General features: G+C 30.8%; 2 long non-coding RNA genes across 2 annotated transcripts in view; both read left to right on the top strand.

Moving 5' to 3' along the window:
* The first annotated feature begins 10,013 nt into the window (after positions 1-10,013).
* LOC121126979 (uncharacterized) overlaps positions 10,014-25,748 on the top strand; it is a 25,157-nt gene continuing 9,422 nt past the window's right edge. The window contains exons 1-2 of the long non-coding RNA XR_005867390.2: positions 10,014-10,714; positions 10,780-11,300. This is a non-coding gene — a long non-coding RNA (uncharacterized lncRNA). The remainder of the gene's footprint in view (positions 10,715-10,779; positions 11,301-25,748) is intronic.
* LOC121126981 (uncharacterized) lies at positions 23,266-25,155 on the top strand. Its single transcript, XR_005867393.2, has 2 exons — positions 23,266-24,514; positions 24,569-25,155. It is a non-coding gene; the product is annotated as an uncharacterized lncRNA (long non-coding RNA).

The following is a 25,748-nucleotide window of genomic DNA, read 5'->3' as shown; positions in this document are numbered from 1 at the left end:
AAACTTCAAAATATAGACTAATGATAAGGTAACCTCCAAAAATCTCTAAAAGTCTTCCCAATCTTGATAGACATAATGAAATACTCTTCTATGACTCTTGTATCTGTGAAATGATTTCATAATTTATTAAAGCATAATTGTAATTTAAAAATTTCGTTGCCGAAATAGAGCAATTGAGAAACAAGAAATACTTCTTTTTGATAGTTTTTCTTTTTTTTGAATTAGACATGGAGTCCCTCGTGAATAAACGTCATATATTACAAATTTAAATCTGTGATGTTGCTCATATTCGGATGCAATCACTCACAACGAAGAAGTTCCATGTTTTTTAATATCATGTCCTGATTGGCTTTGATTAGCCAATTCTTATGAAGGGGATTGTGTAACTTCAACAATTGTTTTAAATCAAAAAATTAGATAAAAAAGTTATCAGTACTCCTGAAATAATTGAAAAGTTAAAGAATATTGTCATGCATTACAGTAAATACAATCCTGCTTCAATCATTGTGATTTAAAGCTTTATCAAAGCAGTCTATTTTCTGAAAGACGTTAAAAAACTACTTCCTAGGAACCCTCAGAATCTAAAATATTTTGTTTATTAACTTAACGTCGCTGAAAAGTTGAATGATTTTCAACTCATTATAGGTTATATTGGGGTACTGATTGCTGCAATGAGGTTAATTATTAAATTTATATATTTTTTCAAAAAATTATGTATCTACGTAGTTAATATGTTCAATTCAATTTTGGTTATTATGGCGATTCCATTATAGCCATCTATATACCTAGTCTAATTTTCATTGCATGTGTGCTTTACCCCAAAATTAAGAACCACAATGTTCTTTATGTTATCAATTATTACGTAAAACTGTAAATGTGTCGGGAAAAATAGTTGTAATAATAAGCATATCCAGTAATGAGGTATGACATGCCAAAATGGTTGACCATCTCTACAAGTAAAATTCTTACAAGAACATGTTGGTACTACTAGGTGAATGATAAATATTTATGAATCAATTAATCAAATGGTTTTATTAAACTAAACTTAAGAATACAAGGAAATTCCTGCTCAGTTTTTGGTTTAAGGTCGATATGTTCATTGTCTCAATGCAGACTAAAATCCAAATTCATAGAAGAAGATCGAAATAAGGAATCGAAAGTAATAGTAGAAGTATTACCTAGTCTTCCTTTGAGGAAAAAGAATCTTTAATCTATAATCTTGACCTCTTCCTCTATTTACTGTTGTGAAACACAAGAGCTAAATATTCTATTCCATAATATTTGATCTAGGTATATCGATGAAAATCTAACAATCATTTCCTTCATTATATCTTCAGACACTCACAGCAAAAATTTAACGTTGAATGGAATAGAAATATCGCATCCTCAATTATCTTCCCTTGTCTCAAGTTTCTTTTTTAAATTATAAAGTTTATATACTTTTCCGGGGAATTGACGAAATATTTATGAACGACATTCGAATGTAGTATCTCGTACTTGAATCTAGCAAAATCCTTAATAATGAACCTCTAAATATTTATTGTGTCCCCGTTTATATATCAAAGGTAAAGCACCCTTAGAGGACTCTATGAAAATACTCAAGGACTTGTGAGCAAAGATATGGACTTGCAATCTGTACAAGGACTTATTCCCACCACCTCTGCTATAAGCAAAGTTGATAATCCTGTAGTGAAAAACGCGTGCAATGAGAAGGGGGGAGGAGATAGACTTATCGTATCATTGTCCAGTGACTAAAATAATAAACATCTTCCTCTATCAAGAACGTTATCAATTACCGCCTTTATTATTCAATATTAATATAATATTAGATACAGATAGTCGATAGAGAACTGAATAAAATTCCTAAAATAACGTCTCAATCTGTCTGGATTTATGGAAAAGGAGGCCCAGGAATTTGGAAATACTAACCGGACGAAAAGTAGATGGGTTTTCGGATTTGTCGATATAAATGTGCCTTTAGTCCCCTGTCTAGAATTAAACGCCACTCATTATCCTCATCTCATATCAAGAGCATGGATATTCATCTATAAAATCAAGTTAATTATGAATACATCAAGTCAGACTTTAACTATGATCTCATAAATTGCTAATCATCTACGTTCAAAAAATTCATGGAGAAATACACGGGTAAACCTATCCCTTCTCGAGGAACTGTCATTAAGTTAATGGAGGATGTTGGTAATTATGTCACTTATAGAAATACACCCATTGTAAATTGTGAAGTTGAGATAATTTTCAGCAAGTTTTCAGTCATCTACACCAAATTACGATCAAGTTATCAGTAGAAAGTATAAAATATTTACTAATTTCGAAATGGAACTCTGAATTTTGTAGTTTTTCTTTCTAATTTATTTTTCGATTAGGAATGGGGGAGGGGGTGATTGATATACGGTGTCACTCTATGGACCCTGGTTTACATGCAAATATAAGTAAACAACAACGCTCACATCCTATTGAAATTAACATTATTTTTCGCCCAAAATGAAGGTGAAAATGGATGGAAATACGACAATGCTTCTAGATATCTGACACTCCGTGTTTATGATTTGATGAATTCAGCATTGTACAACACACTAAAAGTATGGTACTTGAAGATAAGTTCAAGGAATGTAATTGAAGCCAATCTTGAAAAATATAATTTTATAAATGATATGAACAAGATGGTTATCTCTTACAATGTCCCACTTCATATCATTAGCATCCCAATTTTGTAAAATTTATAGAACTAAATTTTGGAAGTTGTTCCATCTTGCTATTCCATCACCAAGTCAATTGAGTCTCAAAGTCAGGTAGTGTTACCCAAGATATGAAGGAACTTAAGGGATATGATATTTTTCTTGCATTGTACGAAACTTTAGAGCCCCAACAGCGATCCATTACTACAGTATTGATTGGTCATCTAGAAAAACCTACAATACCTTCTTTTATAAGAGTTTGCAATTGCTCTAACAAATTATTGAATAAAATTACTAAATTAAATATAGATATTAAGAGTATTATTTCTATCTTTAATGTAAATATCCAATTTATACGAAGTCTAAGTTTCATATGATGATAATCAAATCCCTGACAGTACTGAACCTTTCCGCTACATTTATGTTCTTAATTATACTGAAATCCATCTCAATGCAACAGTTCACAATATGATGGTTTTTGTATGATATCGGTCGCCAATTCCCTCATTTTGATGCGATCTTTGCCTTTAATATTCATATTAGTTTTATTTCGAACAAACTTCAAAGTGGTTAATATTTCAAGACATAAAATTACTCTTCTTTGAATACACTAACTTAAAAATTGGAAGAAATTTCAAATAAGTACTTTATAAATGAAACCTTTTTGAACAATATAAAAGGGAAAATAACAAGACATAACTTAACATATATTCGATTTTCTATATTTTTATTTTCGCATAAATAAATTATCTTTCTTTTTTATCCATTTCCAGACAATATTCTTACATAATTGTCAATTTTTGTTGTGTTTCTGGTAGTCTTAAACATGAATTAGATCTTCGATGTATTTCACTATATTTAATCCTGTTATTTCAATGACGTATTTAAAAAGCTAAAATATATTTAATACATCGACGACAACATACGAAAATAAAAAGGAAAAAAGACAAAAAAAGAATACAAGGTACTATGATGAATAATTAATATCATCTATACAAGTTGAACTCCTACACTACTCCCCAGACGACAGAGTGAGTAAAAAGATCGTCTAGTTAGTAATTCACAATAAAATGAATCATATAAACATTGATAAATAAACAAATAGATAATTCTCCAGTTGTAGATCTTGTGCATCGTATAGGCAGAGATGCTGGAAAGATACTTAGAACTCCAAATGCAGGTCCAAGTCTATTCATCGAAACATTGTCAGTTCTTGATCCAAAGTCCAATTTACAGTAACGAAAGTGCCAATCAATCACCTTAAACAGGCCCAAAAAAGTTGGGGAAAGATACTTCTTAATGGGTTTATTGTTAACAAAAACGAATTCAGTTCTTTTTAAATTGTTTGTTAGTTCATTTTTCAGATTACCAATTCCAAAGAAACGGGTCAGCTAAAATTGGTACAAGACTTACATAAAGGGTTAAAATAAAGTGGCGCATCAAATACTATTTTGACATGATTTTTATTATTTGAATGGACTGGAAATACTTTTAATTTCTCCTAAAGTGCGTTTACTGAAGCAACAGCTGAGTAGAGAAATAAATAACTAATTTTCAAGACTTGAAAGTAATAGCTAAGATGGGACTATGTAGGATATAGTGGAGCTCTTACAACTTATTTTTCATTCACACACTTATAGACCCTAGTAGCTACCTACGGCTTGGAATTTGTAGTGACTATTACTCAGGACAAGGAAGGATGGGAGAGAAAAGAACTGGATATTTACTTGGAACTGCTTGGATAACAAAGAAAGTGTGTGCAGAAGCATTTCATAGAATGGATCTTCCTAACATGCATTCACATATAGAGATATCCTTTCGCCTAATGTTTTTATCAGGATTTCCGAGTGAAACGCTTTCATCTACTCTGCAACACCAGGTGCCATTCAAGGGATCTTCCCTCTTTCTTCCTTACTCCCTGGATCGGATATCATCTCCTTGAAGAGAAGGGTCCTTGAGTAGACAGATGCCCCTTACATCAAGGTTTGCGTCAATTCTCAACTCTTGACTCATTGTCTCTATCTTCAAGAGTACATCATTTCTTACAAATCTTCTATGGTCTCATCATAGACTTCACAGGAAACAGGGAGCTCCATAAAAAAAACACTCAAACTTAATTAAAGACTCAGAAACAAAGAGAGCTACTCACTATTTCCCTCAATCCTCAACTCCTTCATTGAAATCCGTGTATCCATTCCTACTTAAGTCAACACTTCTTCGTCTCTTACCCTAAGAAACCTATTGCATGATCAGAGTCTTTCAGTTTCCTTGATGTAGATCACGCAGAAATCACTTATCTTTATCACATTTATATTAATTCTATTTATTAGATAGAGCCCGTTATGTATGGTCTATATTGACCATTATAGAAGCTACACTTCAACAAGCTCACCCCTCATTGCCTTATTTTATGTGAGGCTCTTCTCGCACTCAAAAACAAGTGGAAGATGATTTGGGAATCTTAAAGATAATGTGCCTCTTTATTCTCTATAGTGTGAACTTTATAGTATATTATATTCTGCTATTAAAAATAATTAGTTATTGTATCCTGTATGAAATCATCCTATACATATATTAAATAGCGAAGACATTCATAAAGAAAAATATTATGGAAAATACAGTGAGGGAAATAAGAAGAACTCTGGCGGGAGTATCAGAGGTTTTTGAGCTCAAACCTCTTAATGTCAACTCTGCATCAATGTTGGGACCGGTTCAGGTTTAGCCGTTCTATTGGAACTGGTCTTGGTTCAGCTTAATCGTGCTCAGTTCTGGTCTTTAGTCTCGGTTGTTTTTTTATAAATGATCAGTTTGGTAACATGAACTTAAAACAAGGAGCGTCACTAGAAAATTCGGGCCCACGAAATGATATTCCATACAAACAGGGCTATAGATACCTTCTACGCAGAGTCTGTAGTACCCCAAGTTCCAACATGGGCCCTGAAAACTCGTATAAAGGGGGTCTCAGTTTAAAGTGTATTAGTGTAGGGGGGAGCTTTGCATAGTGAAGTTTAGCAAATCCTAGCTTAAGAAATGTAAAAGTTAACATATTATAGGGCCCTGACAAGCTAAGTAACGGGCATTGATACATAATCTAACCTACCCCTTACCTCTTGTATTTACACTTTCTGGTCCATGAGAAGCCCTTACATATTTGGAACTCAGATACAACTGTATTATCCTTGCAACGTAAAAATATCATTGGAAAACAATTTGTGCAATTGCACAAAAAAAACAAGAAAAAAAAAAAAAAACTCAGAAAATTGACTTGTTGATTAAAGTTAATTTATTTTTTTTATAATTAATATACAATTTTCTTTATATATTCTATATAAGAACAAACGCACAAGAACTGAGACCAATAAGCAACATATTGTGGTCTCATTCGGCTTTGTCAGTTCTAGTTCGAGTACTTTAAGTACTGGAACTGCTTGAACCTTTAGAACCGCAAGACCGTTAAGAACACAACCTTGCTCCGCTTAGTCTCCTACTCTAAAGAAAATATTCCCTTGATAATAGTTGTTTATTGTCCATTACAATTGTAGTTACAATTTTCTAACTTATACCGTTGGTTATTACATATTGGAATACTGCTCTCGTGAATACCTGGGATCTCCACACAAATAAATAAATTGAATATCATGAAAAAATTTTCACCATAATAAATAGTTTATTGAAGATAATAGTTTAAATATAAACAAATTTTCTGTCACAAACATTCTCTTCAACCATGTATCATATTGTCCTACTCACTTCATGGGACCAGAAATTAGCAACCATCTCACTATGTTTTAAAGAAAATTACATTTGACTGAAGATTTTCAGATTTACAGTCTCCTCAGAAAAAATTATATCATTTTAGTAAAGAAAATTTCTGCAATTTATTATGAAATAAGGGGGTCATCCACGATGGATTTGAGAGAAACATTTTTTTCAGTTTGACCAGAAATATTTTTTTCTTTTTTCGAGAGTTACAAGATGTTTTTGCATCCAAATTGGGGCAAAATTTATTTTGTCATTTTCATAAATTACCCCCCCCCCAAATACTCATAGGCGAATATTGCCAATTTTTTTCAGGAGAAAGGGGTAAATATTCAATTAAATATACTTTTTTAGGTTTTTTATAACAACATATTTACATAGAACATAAATTTCTATAAGTTAAGAGAATTATTTCCCATTATCACTCAATAGAATAGACTAAGTCCTACGTCCCTTAAATGTTCTAAATCTAATAGTTTTCGCAACTTGAACTACCTCCAGAATATATTTATTGTAAAATTAGATGTAAATATATTATTCATAGTAATTTATTTTTGACTTTCTCATATTATGTGGAATATGTCTCTATTTCTCAGAGAATCCTAGTGCCCCAGATTTTTGAAGATGAAAGAAATCATGCATATCGTAGAGACTCAAACTAGTTGAAGGAACTGAGTTAAGAAAACACAAAATATTTCTAAGTGAATGACTTGACTGTAATAATTAAAAATTTTATGACCAGATAATTATATAAACTTCTATTTGTAATCCATGATCTTCTAAGTAATTACCATTTGGGACCTATATTTCCACTAAAATCGAAGAAGGGATATTTTAAACCTTATTTTGAACATTTTCTGAAAAAAATGGAAGATTTGAACTAAATGGTCCTCTCATATATGCATTGCCAAAGCCAAGATGCAGATATTAGAAATAAAAACTAATAATATTTTTTTAGATTATTTATTAATCATATATTTAAATCTTACGAGAGCTAGGGTTTCTACTTTTTACCCTCGACCACATATAATTTGGTGCAATCAGTATCACAATTTAAATAAATAAAAAAATTTCATTCCATGCTCATATATAAATTCTTATTTTCCTTACGTCTAAATACAACAATGTTCATTATTTTAACAGTTTTTTTATTTTTTATTTTTGTAAATAATACTCTATTAAATATATATTTACCTAATTTGGTTCAACAACCATAATTTGCATAATTGTATAGTAATATGTAGAAAATGTTTTCTTCAAATATACATTAAACCACTGTTTTTTTAACAGTGTCGGTATTTTCTATTTACCCAAGAGAAGATAGAAAAAAATTAAAAAACAACACTGTATATACATAATAGTACAATAACTAGACAACAAAATGTTGATATTTCTTTATAGATTTTCTATTTTTTTTTTTTGGATTAAAATAGTTATTAGCACAACATAATTATCTTTTTTTAAGAAGTAGTTATCATAGAAAAAATTTTTATGATTATAAATATATGAAAACTAAAAAAAAAAGCAGAAAAAATATTAACTGTAATTTATCGATATAATTTCTTTACATCTATCCAATCATAAAATAAGATTTTTGATCAATTATGTATATATTTTTTAATAAATATATACAATATATTTGAAATTAAGATTTATATACATAAATGTTATAATAAAAAAATTAAAGTATATATATATTAACTTTTTTAACTATTTACAAATGTGGTTTTGAAAATTACAAATGATCTTTAAGGTATAATAACTCTAATGTTGATTCTAAACTGTCAAGCCTTGTAATCGGTGGAGAATTGATAGGAAGAGATTTATCTTCATTGTGTATCCTCTGATTACAGAAGTTGTTCCTTACATTGGATAGTAAATCTGAATCATTGGATAGAGGAAATAAATGAAATGACTTATAAGATCCTTTAGAATGCAACGAAGCAATTTTCCTCATTGGAACTTTTTTTTTTACATCATTTAAAGAAAAGTTCAATTCTCCAGAATTACAAAGTGGTATTTTGCATGTGTGGTTATTAAATGTATCATCCTCATCTTCAAAAAGATCTGTTGGAAGTAATCGTTGTCCCTCTTCATTAGTGATTTCATCATAGCCACAAGAAAATTCCTTTCGTTTTAACGATAATTTAGATTCATCATGGGAGGTATTTTCTTTCTTTTCCAGTTCTTGAGATGTAAAAGGCATTCGATAATGAAATGCCGTTCTTAATAAATAAACTTGGTATTGATAGAATGATATATATTGTTGTTGAGCAACCTTAAGGAGGCTATTTGGGATTTTAGATGAATCTATAGACCTAGTATTTTTAGAATTAAAATTGATCAGAGGCATTCCCGTCAATTCCAATATTCTTTTTTTTTTTACTTTACTCATTTTTATGAACTTTCTTTATTATAACATTTTGTAACTTAACACCAAATTAAAATTTATAATTTTATAATATATAGTAGGCACACAAATAATCCAAAGAGCACAGATTCTTTAAGGACACTAAAAATAGTGTAAATACAGATATCTAAAAAAGAAAAGTGAAAATATTAAAATGAAAAGGGCGAGCGCATATTGAAGGATTCGGTGAAAATTATTTATAACACAAGGATTAAAAATGTATATTAATTATCATGGGACATCCGGCTAAACAAAGAGAACGAATATATGAAATTCCTATTTACATATTGACAAAATATCATCAAAAATAAAATTTATAAATGATCAAACAAATAAAATTTAAAAAAGAGCAAACACATAAAATTGAACTAACTTACATTACCTCAAATAACAACATTGATATAAATAATTATATATTAATATATAATATTATATAACTGAAATTTCTCAAATTAGGTAAATAATATAATATTTAGCCATATTGTATTTTATGAATATAAGTTGCTCTAGAGTACCTTAATTTTGCTTCAGATAAAAAATGCAATGTAAAGAAGAAGAAAAAAAAACATTTGTAGATCGTACATGACTAAATGGGGTAACTTTTAGATAAAAGATATTTCCTTAAATCAGAGACCAAGAACAGGCAAATAATGTAAAGCATTAAATATTGGAAAACGTGAATGAGACCACTTCTACAAATAATACTACAGAGGTCACATTAATCCGAGAATACTAAAATACTAGTATTTCCTGCATTAGTTTTTTGTATAGGTTTTTCAATCAACTTGCCTAAGCTGGCGAAAAGTTCAAATGTTGATGCACTCTTGGCTGAACTATTAAAATGGTTTATTGTCTGAACAATAGGCTATTTTTATTTTATAGTCAATGTAATGTAAGTTTGTGAATAGTATTAAGTGTAATTGGTGTTAAAAAAATTGTTTAAAATTTCAAGGTTAACACAAATTAAATGTATTAATTGGATAAGTATTCATAGAATATTTAAAATGGATATAAATACGGAAAGATAGCTTTTAATTGACTTTAGGTTGACTTTCTTATATAAATTCAATTAAATCCAGTAAATATAACTTTTTATTCCTTAAATTATATCAAGATCACATTGTTAACTTTTATCAAAGCCCTTTTACTTAAAATCAGTCAAAAAATGGATTGAAGTATGTGCATAGTTATTGTATAATATAAATCAAAATTTATATTTCTTAGATTTTTAGAAGCAGTAAGATATTTCTTATTAAACAGATTTTTTTCTTTATGACTTGTTAGGTTTGTACCAATAATACCAATTAAATTGTGACTAATAATATTAAAATATTGAATAGATCATTTTGACGTGAAGTCAACAATCTTGGAAGCCTTAAGGTGGATTCACTGATGGGCACAAAGTAAAGTATTAAACCAAATAGCGCATCAAGGGCCAACATCATCAATATCTCTGAAAAATTTCTTGGTAAAAATTTACTATCTTTTTGTCTCCTTGAGGTATTATTATTTCTAGTATTTTGGAGAATCATTTCCTGTTCTCTTGTCAATAAGTCAAGTCGTTTATTGCTACTTCAATATTTGTTGTAAACTTTTTCTGTGAACCCAGAACAATTAAGGAGAATGTATTGGCATTGTACAATGAAGAAGGCTCGTCTGGTGTTGGGGAAGAGACTGGAGGCTGTCCGATCCGGAGAAAATCTATTAGTACAGTCGGAATAGTGGCGAAGGAGAAGTTTCCTGACTAAATTCTTCTTCCTCAACAACCCAAACTGATTTATTACCTTTACTCCCTACTCACATACTGAAGGAGCTCAAGTCTTTATCGGAGAAACCAGCAAAGAAAAAAGTAAATTTGCAGGTTCCAACTAACCGAATGTCTTCCTAAAAAATGATTTTATCAAACTCCCTCAGGAAGAAGGGTTACCTCTGGGGGCTCCATTGTCCTATAATTATTACAAATCCTTCGTCGAGGACAAGTTCTTTCTTGGCAAGGAAACTCATGATGCCTAGGAGCCGATTGGAGTGAATACGGAATTAAGAAGACTAGAGGGAAGGTTGGTCTTCTTGTTTGGAACTTTCTTCAATACCAGTGTAGGTTATAAACAAGCTTTAGGAGAAATAGGATCAAGGCGCTTCTCTATTCCATGAAAAAAACCTATTGAAAAAGAGTTTAAAACTTAAAACCTCCAATCATGACGGACAGCAAAATTTCCTCCTGTCCAAGGGTTCGGTAAAGGGTATTTTAAACGTGGTTAAGGTGGTAAGGTCCCTTAATAATGGTATAAAAGGAATTAAGTTCCACAAGAGAAAACTCTCAGGAGATGTACCACCGTCCAAAAGAACAGAAATTGGAGAAGAACAGAGACCCAAAGGACCAGAATTCAACTTCTAAGGAACTATCTGGCCTCCCTATTTGGAAAAAAAGAGAGGAGGTATGTTAAAACTTTATAGATACTTTGGTATCAAAAAAATTGTTTCACGTCTGATCTAAAGCATTAAACCTTTACTCTGATCCATTAATATTTAAAGAATGTGCCTACTGGAGGAGGAATTTGAACGGGTTAGCCGTTAATTCAACTTTATATAATTTGCCTTAACTCTAATTAATAGGTTTTAAAAAGTGAAATGGTCCAAAAGACCTAATATACTCAGAAAATTCAAAAAAGTTTAAGATAGATATATATTTAGATACCCATTTATTATGTAATAGATAATTTTATAAATGTAAATAGACAGATTACTATTTCGGTATATTTCTATGTTGATTAGTTATTGTTATGTAGCTTTTGGAGTAATTCCATTAAAAAACCCTGGAGATTACAATGGAAGTGAAATGTAAGAAATTAAATAAGTATACAGGTATTAATTTTCTATTTCACAAGAGAAGTAGAATATACAATTGTATATTCGTGTGCAACATTCCGTCTTCAGGTTTCGGAGGAGTTTCATCTTAGCAAGAGGTCTTTGAGGAAGATGAATTGGGTTTAAACAATCCAGTTGAGGATATATTTTTTTATTTAATTTAAACTATAACTTAAATTCAAAAAGTTAAATATTAATTTTAGTTATTCCTTTTATTTAAGTGCCCTTGTTTATCAGAAGAACGTATTTGTACTTATTTCCAGTGATTGGGATACTGGAACCTAGTTTACACTTCGTCTAATTTATATTATCTATTTATACCAATTATATTATTTCAAACAAAATATGAAATAAATAACTTTAGTTTTCGTAAACTGTTTAACAAAGACATAGTTGTTTCTTTAAAGATATAAATGGAAGAAGTACGAAGTGTTCTCCCGTTGGTCTAAGGCCTTCTAACAGACCCAAGCATCATTGAATTCATTTTAATGACACTTTTTCTTTCCTTAACAGAAATCTTGCTAAGTACTCGATTTTGAGTTAAGGGAATCATCAAACTGTTTTATATTCTATTTAAAACCTAACGACCTAAAAACAATCGTCGTTAAACAAATATTTCTTAAAGATATCACTTGGGATGAGCTTTGTAAAATAACACTATCAAGTATATACTATATTATATAAGTAATTCGTGTCGCAGGAAAATATGATTAGGAATAGCATGATTTAACTCAACATAATAAAAATAATTATTTGGTAATTTTAATAACAGGCAATCTCATTGCCATACTTATAGAACTATGTCGACCATTATCTTTACCGTCATTTCTAATTTCTTGTTCGTTTTTTAAAGTCTTTGAAAATATTAATAACATAAATCTTATGAATATATTCATTACTTTATCTTTTAATGAGTGACAAAGTGGTATTTGGTCAAAGTATTTAGTTATAACATCACTTGCTTTATTAATTTTAGTAGCTAAATGTAAGTAATTATAACAATAATGACACAAAGTTTAACCTTTATTTAGATGAGTAATTTGTTTCAAATTTGCTTTATAATTATTAGTAAATATAAAATATTTATCAAGACTTACATTAAATGTAGAATTTCGTTGAGACCTAAATTATTTCTATTTGTTGGATAAACACTGAGTAAATGTACTTGTTCTAAGCCGAAAATTGAATTTTCTTCTCATACTTTCTCAAAAAATGACTTCACTTTTTCTTTTGAATTTTATATTTATTTAGCAAAATGCCACATTCTATAGCCAACCACATTTGCTTACGTTTATTTTACTAACTATATTACAACGCAACCTTTCATTAAATCAAAAGGTTATATCTCCAATTATAAACCAATAAATATACTGCTGTATTTTACATAAATATATAAAATACAGTGGGTAATAACAATTTTAAATTATAATTAAAAATATATAACACACGAACACTCTTCCTCATAGCATAATATCACACTTTCGATGGAAGGTTTTTTTTATTATAGATAACGTCATGACGTCTCTTCAATATTTCATATTTTGTTTATCAGTCATTGTGAACACAATTTTGCAAGTCCAATAATGTGTATGTCAATAGATTGATTTTTTAAAATTTTGCTATTTGATAAACAAAGTAATGACGTTTACAGCATTATACCCGTAATTAACCAGTGATTTCCGGAAGTTGACGAAAATTAACTTTTTTAATGACGAACTTTAAAAATTCGAATTTAAATGTAATAAAAGTATTTAATCTCGATTTTTTTAATACAGAGTTGAAGCTGACAAAAGAAAGTATACGTAACTCTAGTTAATTAGTTATTTATGTCTATTAGCCAACTAATTTTGTGATTTAGAATGCAAAATTTTCTAAGTCCAATTATGTCTGTCAGTAGGTCGATTTTTAAAATTTTTTTTGCTACTTGATGGACAAAATCCTGAAGTTTAACTAATCATATCCGTATTTTATTGGAGACTTCTGGAAGTTTACTAAAAATAACTTTTTTTAAAGATGAATTATAATAAGTAAATTTTAAATATATTAGAGCAATTAAAAAAAAAAAAATACACAGAATTGTAAATCGGTTGTAAAAGTAGGTATGACAATTTTATTGTGGTGCCCTCTATGATTTTAACCTGCCTATACTATGTAGTACGTATAATAAATAGAAAAGCGACATTTTGCGAAATATTATGAAAAATATTGACCATATTATTTCCTCAGGCTAACGGTGCTCGATGCGCTACTTGGTTTAATACTTTAGCACGAAGAATATACTTCAAAGCGAATCTTCTTCCTTTTTGAATTTTTATTTCTCTGGAATTCTAAGCATTAGCTGCTCTTACAAGTTGCCCGGAGATTTTAGCGTAACCTCTCATTATTTCATAATTTTGAAGTGAAGAGAAAGAAAAGAAGAAGAGAACGTACGGAGAATCATGACGGGGGTTGTGAAAATTGTGTTTTTTGAAGCGCACCAGCAAATATAACTTCAATTATCTGGTTCCTTTGTTTTCTTTCGACATAAAGAAACCTTTATTCATAAATTATATTTGATGGCCGATGGGTAATTTCGAGCATACTTTTAAGATATCTCAATTATGTTGTAAGTTGTTGTTAGTAAGTTGTAATTTTGTACATAATAATACTTCTTCATATGTTCATGCTCAAAGATTAAGGATCTACCTACGACCAATTTAGTATCATAATTAATAACTCACGTTTTCTTGAAAACGTTCCTAATAAAATATGACATGTAGACAGTAGACTTAGTTAATGCACACTATTTGAATTTATAAGGACTATTTTATATCATAAAGCTTCACTTTTAAAATATTTACAAAATAAAATAAAGTTTTATAAAAATTAATATATTTAATTCAAAATTCATAGCACATCTTCTTAAATAGTCCAGTAACGGCAATTGATTTCTATTTTCAATTAACGAAGAAGAATAATTCAATAAACTAAGAAATATGTTCAGGTATGATGTACTTCAATTTTGCAAATTTGAACATTTACTTTCAGCTTTTGATTTTGGTTTTTAGTGTATTGAGGCAAATAAATATATATTCAATATTACTTGAATGAAGAATAAACTCTACGATTATCATTACTTATATACTTGTATTGATAAATTTGTTACTAGAAATACCTTTGATTTTACAAATCTCTTGCAAAAACGTGTATTACTTTTAATTTAGTTCAAAAATAAAGAGTATAATGATCAACATTAATTTCATCCTTTTTCCAAAATACAAGTACTTTCAATTTAAATTGAAACAAAAAATATTCATATAATAATAATTATTATATTATTTTATTCTTCTTTAATATAATTTATAAGTTTTGAGAAAAATTAATCTAATCTATATTCTTTTTTTATAAGATTAATATTTTTCAACATTTTACCTTACACAAATAAAGCGAAAATAGGCAAGATTCGTAAGCGTTATCTTGAAAATAAATATAATATAATTCCCAATTAGAACAAAAAAATAAATGATACATGTAGCGAAGGGAGTTAAATTGGGCTTAAAATATAGATTAAGGTTGTTTGTGATTTGTAGCTCCTTGGATGTGTAAATGATTTATCAAATTTCTGAGTGAATATGTTTCAATTCAAATCATGTACATACAGAGTATAAACTAGGTGTTCTAGACTATAAAAGCACTTTAATGATATTCTTGCTTTAGATAGCATATAACTTTTTGGGGTAGCATTGACTCTTATGGAGACAGGCCCCTACCTCCCTCCGACCATTAACCCCCGCCCAACTACCCTCTGGACCCTTTACCACCCAACCTTTTCTATTATTATTATAATTGAGAAATACAGTTATTAAATGATAGAGGGCCAAATTCATAAATGAATGTTTTGGTTGTTTGGAGGGGTTGTTGAGCAATAAAACTTTCAAGTTCGAATCAGAAAGTAATTATGACTTTTATAAACCATCAAAATTTTAATACAATAATAAAATAAAAAATCAATTTAAATAAATTAGCCTGATTGTTTAGCTATAGGCATGATATTTAAGTTGTAATAAATATTTATAATAATGCCTTATCTACCTAATTACCTTAACCCCATGACAAAATGTTGCTAAAACATGGAGTTTTAGTAGGTCATTTATATTATGAATTAAGGGAACAACCGAAATATTTTCTACACATTTATATTCATTGTACTATGTTGTTAAATTATTTTACTAACACTAATAACCAAGATTGTGCCCGGTTCTGGCTCAGCGGTTCTATCGGTCCCTGGACTTTCATTTTAACGGTTTCGGTATCGTTTTAGTGTTATCAGTCTCGGTTCTTTTTTATACTGGGCTCAGTTTGGTAAGAGGTACTTAAAACAAGAGGCGTCTCTAGAAAATTTTGGGCTCAGGAAATGATATTATATACAAACAGGGCTGCAGCTACCTTATACGCAAAGTGTGTTGTGTCCCAAGTTCCAGCAGGGGCCCTGAAAACTAAGGTTGCTTAAGATAAGGGGTTTCAATGTGGGGGCCGTGAGGGGAGGCTAGGGGGGGTCAAAGGAAGATGGAGAATTGATGACTGATTTCAGTCTATACACATACACAGTACACATGCTTCGTATAAAAGGGGCCTCAGCTCAAAATGTATAAGTATAGGGGGGGTCTTGACATAGTAAAGTTTGGGAAACCCTGTCTTAAGAAATATAATAGTTATCATATTATAGGGGCCCGTCAAGCTTAGTACCGGACCTGAATCCATAATCTACCCCACCCCTTCAATCTTTTATTTACACCGTCTGGTACATGAAACCACTCTTACAGATCCATAAGAAGCTCTTAGCTATTTGGAACTCAGATACAAATGTATCACCCTGGTGACATAAAAAAAATGATTGGAAAACGCTGTAATTGCAGAAAAAAAAACCCAGAAAATTGACTTATTCATTTTAGCTAATTTATTTTCAATATAGGAACAAAAGCACAAGAACCGCTACCGATAAGCAATATATTGAGGTCCCGGTTCGACTTTTCAATTCTGGTTCTAGCTATTTAAGAAACAGAACCGCTGGACCGATAAAGGCACAACCTTGTTAATAATCAATAGTTACAATAGGTTCGTAAATTTGGTTCTGTTAGAAAATTGTAATATTTGTATGGCGAATAAATTTATTTCAATTTAATGGATTTATGAGTCTAAAATTAGGCATTGAATACAAAAAGCAAACATGAAAAAAAGGAAATTTAGTGGGACCGATAAAAATGCATGTTTCAACGACATGTTGACAAAACCAGTAAGTTTTATGTAAAAATGTGGCTTCCCATATTTTTTCTAAGCATCAACTTCGTACATGCCTAGTTGCATTAAAATTAGGTACTTTATTTTAGTAATTTACTTTTTACAAATATAATTCATTCGTACTCAGTTACATTTTAATAATAGATTTCATAACACTCTCACGAGGAGGCCTAAAGCATTGTATGAGGGCTTTATATATGCAAAGCAAAAGAATTTAGCTAACCAAGTAACGCCATATGAGTGTGAATTGAGGAGGAACGCGTGTGAATGTAAAGCCAAACTCCATGTAAAGAATGAGGAGGTGGTGAAGCAGATCGATGATCACACTCATGCCACTAATATTGGGAGACCTGAGGTGCTGAAAATTTATCAATCTGTTATATGCTGCACCATTAATAACATGGAAACCACCCAACAAATCATTTCACAAGAAATAGGAAATGTTTCAGCTGCGGCTGCAACACAGCTTCCAGCAATTAGGAGCATTGGGCGAAATATTCGGCATATCCGTCAGACTTTTGGAAATCCCTCATCCATTCCTATAAACTTTAGTTAGTTTATAGTTCCCAAACAAATTAAAAGTAACTCAATCTTGTGAGGAACTCCTAATTTACGATAGTGGTCTGGGAGATTAACAAAGAATCATCATCTTCGCAACTAATCGAAATTTGGAAATTTTGGAGAGGTCTAAAAATTTGTTTTCTGATAGTACATTCAAAGTTTTCCCATCAATACTCCTCAACTCTTTCAACCCCTGACTTCCATGCCCTATCTAATGTTTTTATGATACCATGTGTGTTTGCCCTCCTACCAAATAAGAGACAACGCACATACATTAGGGTGCTTAGAGCGCTGCATTCTCTAGGACCTAATTTATTACCTCAGACATTGATGATAATTTTGAAATGTCATCAATGAATGCATTCAAATTAATATTTCCAACATTAATCATTAAAGGCTGCTTCTTCCACTTGCCATAATCTTTATCAAGAACAATTCAGCAATCAGGACTTCAAATTTAATATGTGGAAAATTTTGATTTCAGTCTTAAAGTTAGAATGCTAACAGGTTTGGCTTTCATACCACCAGGAGAAGTCATTGAGGCATTTGAAATTCTTTACAATGTTATGACTGAAATATCAATCCCAGTGGTTGATTACTTCAAAGATGCATACATTGGTCCCCTTCAACTTCATGGTCATACGTCCGAGACCGAACTTATAGTAGTCTGCCTCGTACATATAACCACGTTGGAGGATGGCACATGCATTTTCTAGCTAATGTGGGGGCTCATCATCCAAATCTATGGACCTTCCTTAATGTACTTGAACGGGAACATAGTATCACCAATGTTATATTACTAAGATGATGGCTGGGGAAGGGCTGCCTCCTCAAGGTCGAAAATACCAATCAATTAATAGAATATTAAAAAACACTGTCGAAAATTATCATAATTTAACTCAATTAGAATTTTTAAGAGGCGTAGCTCTCAACATTTAGCTATAAATTTTTTTTAATTATGTTAATTTCTATTTTTTTTTTTTTCTTTTTCTACAATAAATTAGTATTTTTCACATTTTATTGCTTCATATTTTAGGTTTTTTAATATTTAAATACTCACTTGCCTCTCTTCAGTCCACACAAATGAAATCAGCTATGAGTCTAGGAATCTTCAATAGTTTGACTCACAAAAACCCAGGTAGTTCAGCTAATGTTGAAAAATTGAACACTTTTGAGGATTGAGTCGTCTTGACGTGATGATCCTTTGTCGTTAAGAAAATGACCAAGTAGTTCAATACTGAGCCGTAAAAAGACTATTCAAAGAGGAGCACCAAGAACACAAATTCTTGGACTACGAATAGGACATTATTAAGATAAGACTAATTAGTAATTGTCAATTGAGCTAACTTACAGCACTACGTTGATATAGACGTTGAGTTCTATTATCTCCTCAATGAATTCTTCATATGCAGCTTAAACAAATGTTGCTATGAAAGCGAGGATATACATTCATAACATGTAGCAATGGACAAGATTCTTATATTTGGCGCCGAAATGGAACTAATTGGAAACATCAGTCAGACTGTATCGATTTTCTATATCCCCTTTCATGAGCTTAAAGGACCAAAATAATGTAATTTTTAGAAACTAGGTACATCTAATTACCATGAAGTAATAATTGGGTCTGATGACCTTTTTTTTCATGGAGTCGGCTTGGAACACACAGAGTATGTTATTTATCTTTGATTTAGAGTCGCAAATTTTAAAAATACCTGCAGATTCGGAGTCGGTATCGCTAAATATTGTAATTCCACCCTCAAGAGACTATTTGAATCATACTCTAGATATTAAATTTTCAGTCCCTATAATCATAATGCAGCATAAACAATTTAATTAAAAATACACACATTTAATAATCTATTATTCTTAATTTATAGTTTGTTATAGTATTTTGTGAATTTGGCCCTGAATTCAAACCAAAATAAACCGAATCCATTTGACTAATTTTGAAAAATTACTGACTTTATGAATGAATCAAATTAATATTGAAAGATCAATTGAAAAATAATATTTCATATTAATTAGTTATCTGAATGAAACTTAATACATTATGATCTTGAACAAACCCAAACTGAATCTGATTCTTTATTTTTGAAGGACAAATTCATCAGTTTAAATAATTAATTCAATAATTTAGTTCAGTAAAAACAATATTTCACTCATACAGAAATGAAATGCATATTAAATTACTATAATATTGTAGATACTACTATAATGTTAAATACAATAATTTTTGGATATAGACAAATAAAATTAATTCAAGATATATTTGACAGTTTAGTTACTCTTTTATTTGCTCCAGGACCACAATGTTTCTTGCGTTTTCTATTTTCTTGCAGATTAATAGAGGGACTTTTGACTATGAAATTAGACGTTTTCTAAGCTATTAATCCAATCAATTTAAAGATCATTGCATAATTTTAGTACGCAGATAGCACTTAAAATAAGGTATATTATATATATTAGTCTTCCTCTGTCCTTATTGGACTTACGAGAAATTAGAAGAAATGAAAACCTCAATTTTCGTTATCATCTCTTTTTGTTCAACATTATAGTCTTTCTACCTTCCAAATAAGCTATGACGTTATGAATTACATCAACAATCTTAACTTTATTTGACCTCACAATATACACAAGCATTGACAGTGGAAACTTCTTGTAACAAAGATAAGGATAAAAAATAAACCTTTATTTCTTCAAATTTTAAAACTTATTTACTAATAGTAAGTGTATTAAAGATTGTAGCAATTGCTAAATTGGGAGTCTGCTCTGATTATTACATTATTCTGTGTTTTTTCGTAAATCTAAATCCTGTCTTATGGTGAAAATCTCTGCTAGAAACACAAAATCCTCTTAATTCAATTAAACCATTGAATGAAAAATTGATGCATCACCTTTGGAACCTATGCCCTCTACGTTTTGGAAGATTACCCATTCCATCCGAGGTATTACGATGGAGAACGTTGTCCTCAGCAGGCATTTGAGGAATATGAGTCCTCTTTGAAGGAAGGGTTTCATTAGTTGGACCCCCTCTCCCTCGTTTCATAACACTAGGGATTTGCTTTGAATCAATATTTTTGTATTAGTGTTTTTCTTATTTTTGCCCTCTTTCGGGTCCTTTTTTGGTTCCTTCTTCAGGACATTGTTTTGGGATCTAACTCTCGTCCGCCCCTTGTTGTATGTGATGGTTTCCCATTTCATAACCATTGTTGGGTCGATGTTATAAACATCTTCCATATTTATCGATAAAATAATATATTATTGCTAATTTATAGCGAAACCACTCTTGTTTCGAGTTTGTGAAGGAATTTTGAAGAATGCATCCTGCTTTATTTAGAATAGGGTGGTGGGAGAGATACGTAACTACTCCATACGTCTTTTTATTAAATATCTTGGGTTATTCTCCAGTACTCTTCCAGAAAATGCTCTCCTGACTCTGTTCATGCTCAATGTCGACAGCGTGTAGGGACCCAATTTCAGGAGTCCCGATGTGTGTGACGTTGTTGCTTAATCGCATAACCTCTAATCAAGAAGTTGTGGGAAGTCAAGGAGGGCTTCCTACCCTTTATTTCTCCGAATGAAGTGAGTTGATCTGATATGTATAGTTCTTCATTACTATGTATCCTTATATTATAATTTAGGGGTTCCTGTGGACCTAATAAAGGAAGGAACGAAAGGAAAACGGAATTCCAAGAGCGCACCAGTTTGGCCCAGAAGGAATCCAATTTCTTCATTGTTTTCGTGAGTTCTAATGAACCCATATGAGTTCTTTTGTTCAGCTGATATCCTATCCACATAAATAAGTTATTTTTATCCTTAGAGGCCAAAGGTCCTCGCTTTGCAAAAGCCTTGAAAACCACCAGAAGCTTAAAGATTTCCATAGGGATTCAGTATTAAAACATCAAACCCCCAATCGTGAATAGAGGCCTCAATTCTGCATTTTAATATGTACGGTCTTATTTTACTCCAGAATAAGTCATCACGAATACAATCTATTTTTCGACAGGCATCTTTGTTACATAGAATGAATCTCAGCAGATGTGTAACCTTTGGAATAATAATTGTATTCCAAAGCTTGACTTTGTCTATGAAAATCAGGTGGAGGGAGGTGTAAAAATTCTTCAGATTTTCTAATTTTGAAATGATTTGTGCCTTGTTTGTTTCTATAGCAGCATCTCCCCTCCATCTTCAGATGTGGAAAACTAGTTCTGAATACATCCTCCATAGACGTAAGGACCTCTATCTTGCCCATATTCACTCTTAGGCCTAAGTCATCTTTAAATTTATCTTGTGGTTGGAAAGTCGTAAATTCGTTAAGTCTGATTCCTCCCTCTGAAGAACGAAGGATTTTTCTTTTTTTTCTTCAAAACAATGCTTTCTAGTCATTTGGGCATTCGCTTAGAAAAATGTTTGAGAATCTGGTATCAAAAAGTCATATTTATGAGGATCTCTTAGTCTTGTGTAACTAAACATACTATGTCTGGAAAGGGGAGTTTTTTTTAAATAATTTGATATTTGTATCGTTCTAGAACGAGTTGACTGAGTTTATGATAAAAGAAAGTAATGTGAGCATATTATAAAGCAAAGAAAAAAAGACAACCTCGGAGCATTTCTCTTTAATAGCTCGAGTTTTCGAAATAAAAAAAAGTAATAAAATCATACTGTAATTAATCGAATTAACATTAATATGGTTAGATTTAAAAATATTTATTTGACAAGTTTGTTTTCTTGTATTTTCATCATTATTCTTTAATCGGGAAATCTATTCACTTTTTTTATTTGACTCTGAAGATAACGTTGCAACTGTGTTGGAAGTGTCATTGGCCTGGTTGTTTTACCTTTCCTTGAATTATCTGTAACTGCGTGATTCCAAAACAGTCGAACAAACATTTTTATTTTATGTTCGATTTATTCTGTGGAGACGGGTATTATATTATGGAAGCGGATTTTAAGTTGTATTCTTCACTATCTGATGGAACATCGTCTCACACAGTTTCTGGTTGTAGGTTTTCGTCTGTGTCTCCCCCTTGATGGTTTCCCTCTATCGTTCCCAATATTTGATATTCCTCCACATTTTCCAAATGTGGACCTTTCTGTACCACAGGGTTTTTTCTTTAGTTGTCTTGTTCCTTGACAGGAATAAGGCCTTGTGGTATTCTTTTATCGATATTTTTTCTCTATAGCACCTAGAAATTGTATGTCTGTAGCTAAAACAAGGTAACTGTATATAAAGATGAGGCAGCAATGAAATTCTACGCTTGTGTTTTTTTCATTATTAAGAGAAGAAGGAATATTTAATGACGTCACTATTGAGGCACATAGCACTCTGTCCCATATAATCGTAAAGTAATAATTTTAAAATCCAGACGTAATTCCTTTTAAGGCAACAAAAATTAAGTTAATAAATATAATTAAAATTCATTTATACTACAAAATTATAAACATAGGACAATACCAAAAAGTATAAAAAACAATAATATTTAACTTATATTGATATTAATATATTTTAAAGGAAATCCTTTTCAATACTTATTTCGATTGTTATGAAAATTAACGATATATAAAATCAATTGCAGAAATAATTGTTTAAAAAGACTAACATTAACTTGCATATTAATAATAAAGAACTATACGTATCTAGGCTTATATTAATATAATTTATTTATAATATCTCATTTGCCATTTTATTAGATAATATCAGAGTAGTGAATAAAAGAATAGCAATAAGTAAAAATTATAGCATATATATATTTTTTTACATACATACTTGAATAATAAATATTAATTTGCAAATTGACCAATCTGTTTTTTTTTCTAAGATAAAACTTTCGTTCTTCAGTTTGAGCTTTTTATCAAGGTTCTGTACTCACTTCTTGTTCTTGTTTTCACAAAGGATATGATGACTTCTTTAGGTCAGTTAGGATATAATTCAATAAAACGATTATGCAGACTTTCAAATACGTTTTGGTTTTTGTCAATTGCGTCTTCATGGTTACAATGAAAAGTATTTAAATGTTTTTCCAGACAATCACAAAATTTTAAAACTCACACGAGGGGTTCGTAAGGCCTCCCTTAGAGAACAATTCAATACAAGGGTTAGGCATTTCTTCATAAAATTCGAAGTCACATGTCTTTCCCCTAGATTCGGATAAAATACTTTTTTTAAATCCATTGATGGATTGTTTTAATATATAATCTGAAAACAGTAGAATTAGTCATAATCCTTGCACTGTTCCTGGATGTTTTTCAAGAAAGTTTTCTGGTATATAATGCCAATCTGACAAATTTGGACAAAGTGCTATTGATCTCTGCCCAAACATTTATATAAATATTCATCTATGTCTGGTCCACTTCTCATAATAGTAAGAAATGTTACAGTGTCCGTTTTACTTGATAAGTTTGAAATTTGAGACCTATATAAGATATTTTCTTTTGTTTCCCTTTCATTGTATTCAAATATATTTTTTTTAAGTCTTGTCATTCTTGTGAAGTAATCGAATAATTCATTGCAACAGTGTTTCTAATTTTGGTTGAATTTGTCTAATTATTCCATCTTGATTTCCAGTGTTTACAGGGGCACCATCACTTCCAATAGCTCTGAGAGAATTGGCACTGCCAGATTCAACAATTGTCTCATTCAACTCATTTGCAATTTGTGGTGTTTTTCCTCATATTGGAGTGAAATGATCTCTGTATATAGTTTCGGGTTCTAAAATAACAGTAATATGCACTAGAGGGAGAGAGAGCCAACGGACCATACAAAATTATCTGGAAAAACAAGAATATTAGTCTATTCTTGGGGGGGAGGGGTATGAAATGAAGGAATTAATGGGGTAATAAATGTGTCGTTGGATTGTAATAATAATAGAAATTAAGTATGTTGTTGAAGGCGTACAAAAACAAAAACAAAAAGTATCTCCATTCTTCTTTTTACAAGGACTCTAGGGTTAGTACGCTGGTCACCGCCGTATTCGACTCTTCTAATTTTCTGAATTTTCAGACAGCTCCAAGTGAATAAAAAATGGAATGGGGATCTGGTGGATATATCCTCTTACGAGGCTTTAAAAAATTTATCTCAGCCCTCAATACCTGGATGAAGTCTTTTCTGCCTACTTCTCTCTGGTAAAGGAATTGAATAGCTGAGTGAAAGATACCCTTCTTGGAAAATTCATCTGTATTTATTACTCTTGGGTTAAAATGTAATAGCTCATTAGGGCCCGGAATAGGAAGCACATAACTTAAAATTACGACCATGATTATCCCATGTCTTTCAAATACTCTCCGCATGGTTTTATCCCCGAAAGGATTTTTATTGGCCCCATGCATACTCTGTCAGAGAAGTAGCATTCTGTAACTTCCAGGAACTTTTCCTTAATTATTTTAGACTAGAAGTCCTCACTGTCGAGGAATACACTTAATGTCTAGAGTTTCAAATCCCTAGCCATGTGTCGGAGTATTAACTATATATCTTACTCTGTAAAAAATTAAAGACTTATACACCAGATCGTCTTTAATCTTATATACTTCATCACCAAGTTCGACTGATACTGGAATATACATAATTATAGGAAATAAATTTTGGAAGAATGTTTTTGTTCTTTTCTATCATTGCTTCGTATCGAGAGAAGGGAGTTAATCTATAAATCATGCTTCTCTGTAGTAATCTCATTAGAGTGGACGAATTAACGAAAGCAAAGTTACCAATCTCTGTCTCTGTAATATTAACTGAAAGCCTGGAATTCATCCGGAATTCCTGATGCACTTCAATTGAAGAGTTTATAGATTTCAGTGAACTATTTTCAGACCTTTTGGGAAACGAAATAAGAATCTTATGACAGTGGCCATAAACTTTGCCCTTTTTAATTTGTACACATCTTGCAGTCTCATAGCTATCCAATGGCCATATTGCTTGTTCAGGAGCTGATTTTGGGCAAAATATTTATAATTTGAGAAAAAAACCGATCATTTTTGCCTCTATGGATGTTTAAATATGTAAAGAAATTAGCTTTGAGAGGAGACCTGTCCTTTTTTCATTATAAGATAAATAATTTATTAATTATACAAATTACGTAAAAACAACTGGGATTATCACCTCTTTAAATCCAACCATTGTGGTGTTTATTTATTTTTCCTTTATCTTAACATATATTTAAAGTTGATAATATTGTAGAGAAAAACGC

The sequence above is a fragment of the Lepeophtheirus salmonis genome, chromosome 12 (assembly GCF_016086655.4).
Source record: "Lepeophtheirus salmonis chromosome 12, UVic_Lsal_1.4, whole genome shotgun sequence".
In the NCBI taxonomy this organism is placed as follows: Eukaryota; Metazoa; Arthropoda; class Copepoda; order Siphonostomatoida; family Caligidae; genus Lepeophtheirus; species Lepeophtheirus salmonis.
Note: the sequence above shows the minus strand (reverse complement) of the source record. Positions and strands in the feature narration are given on the sequence as shown.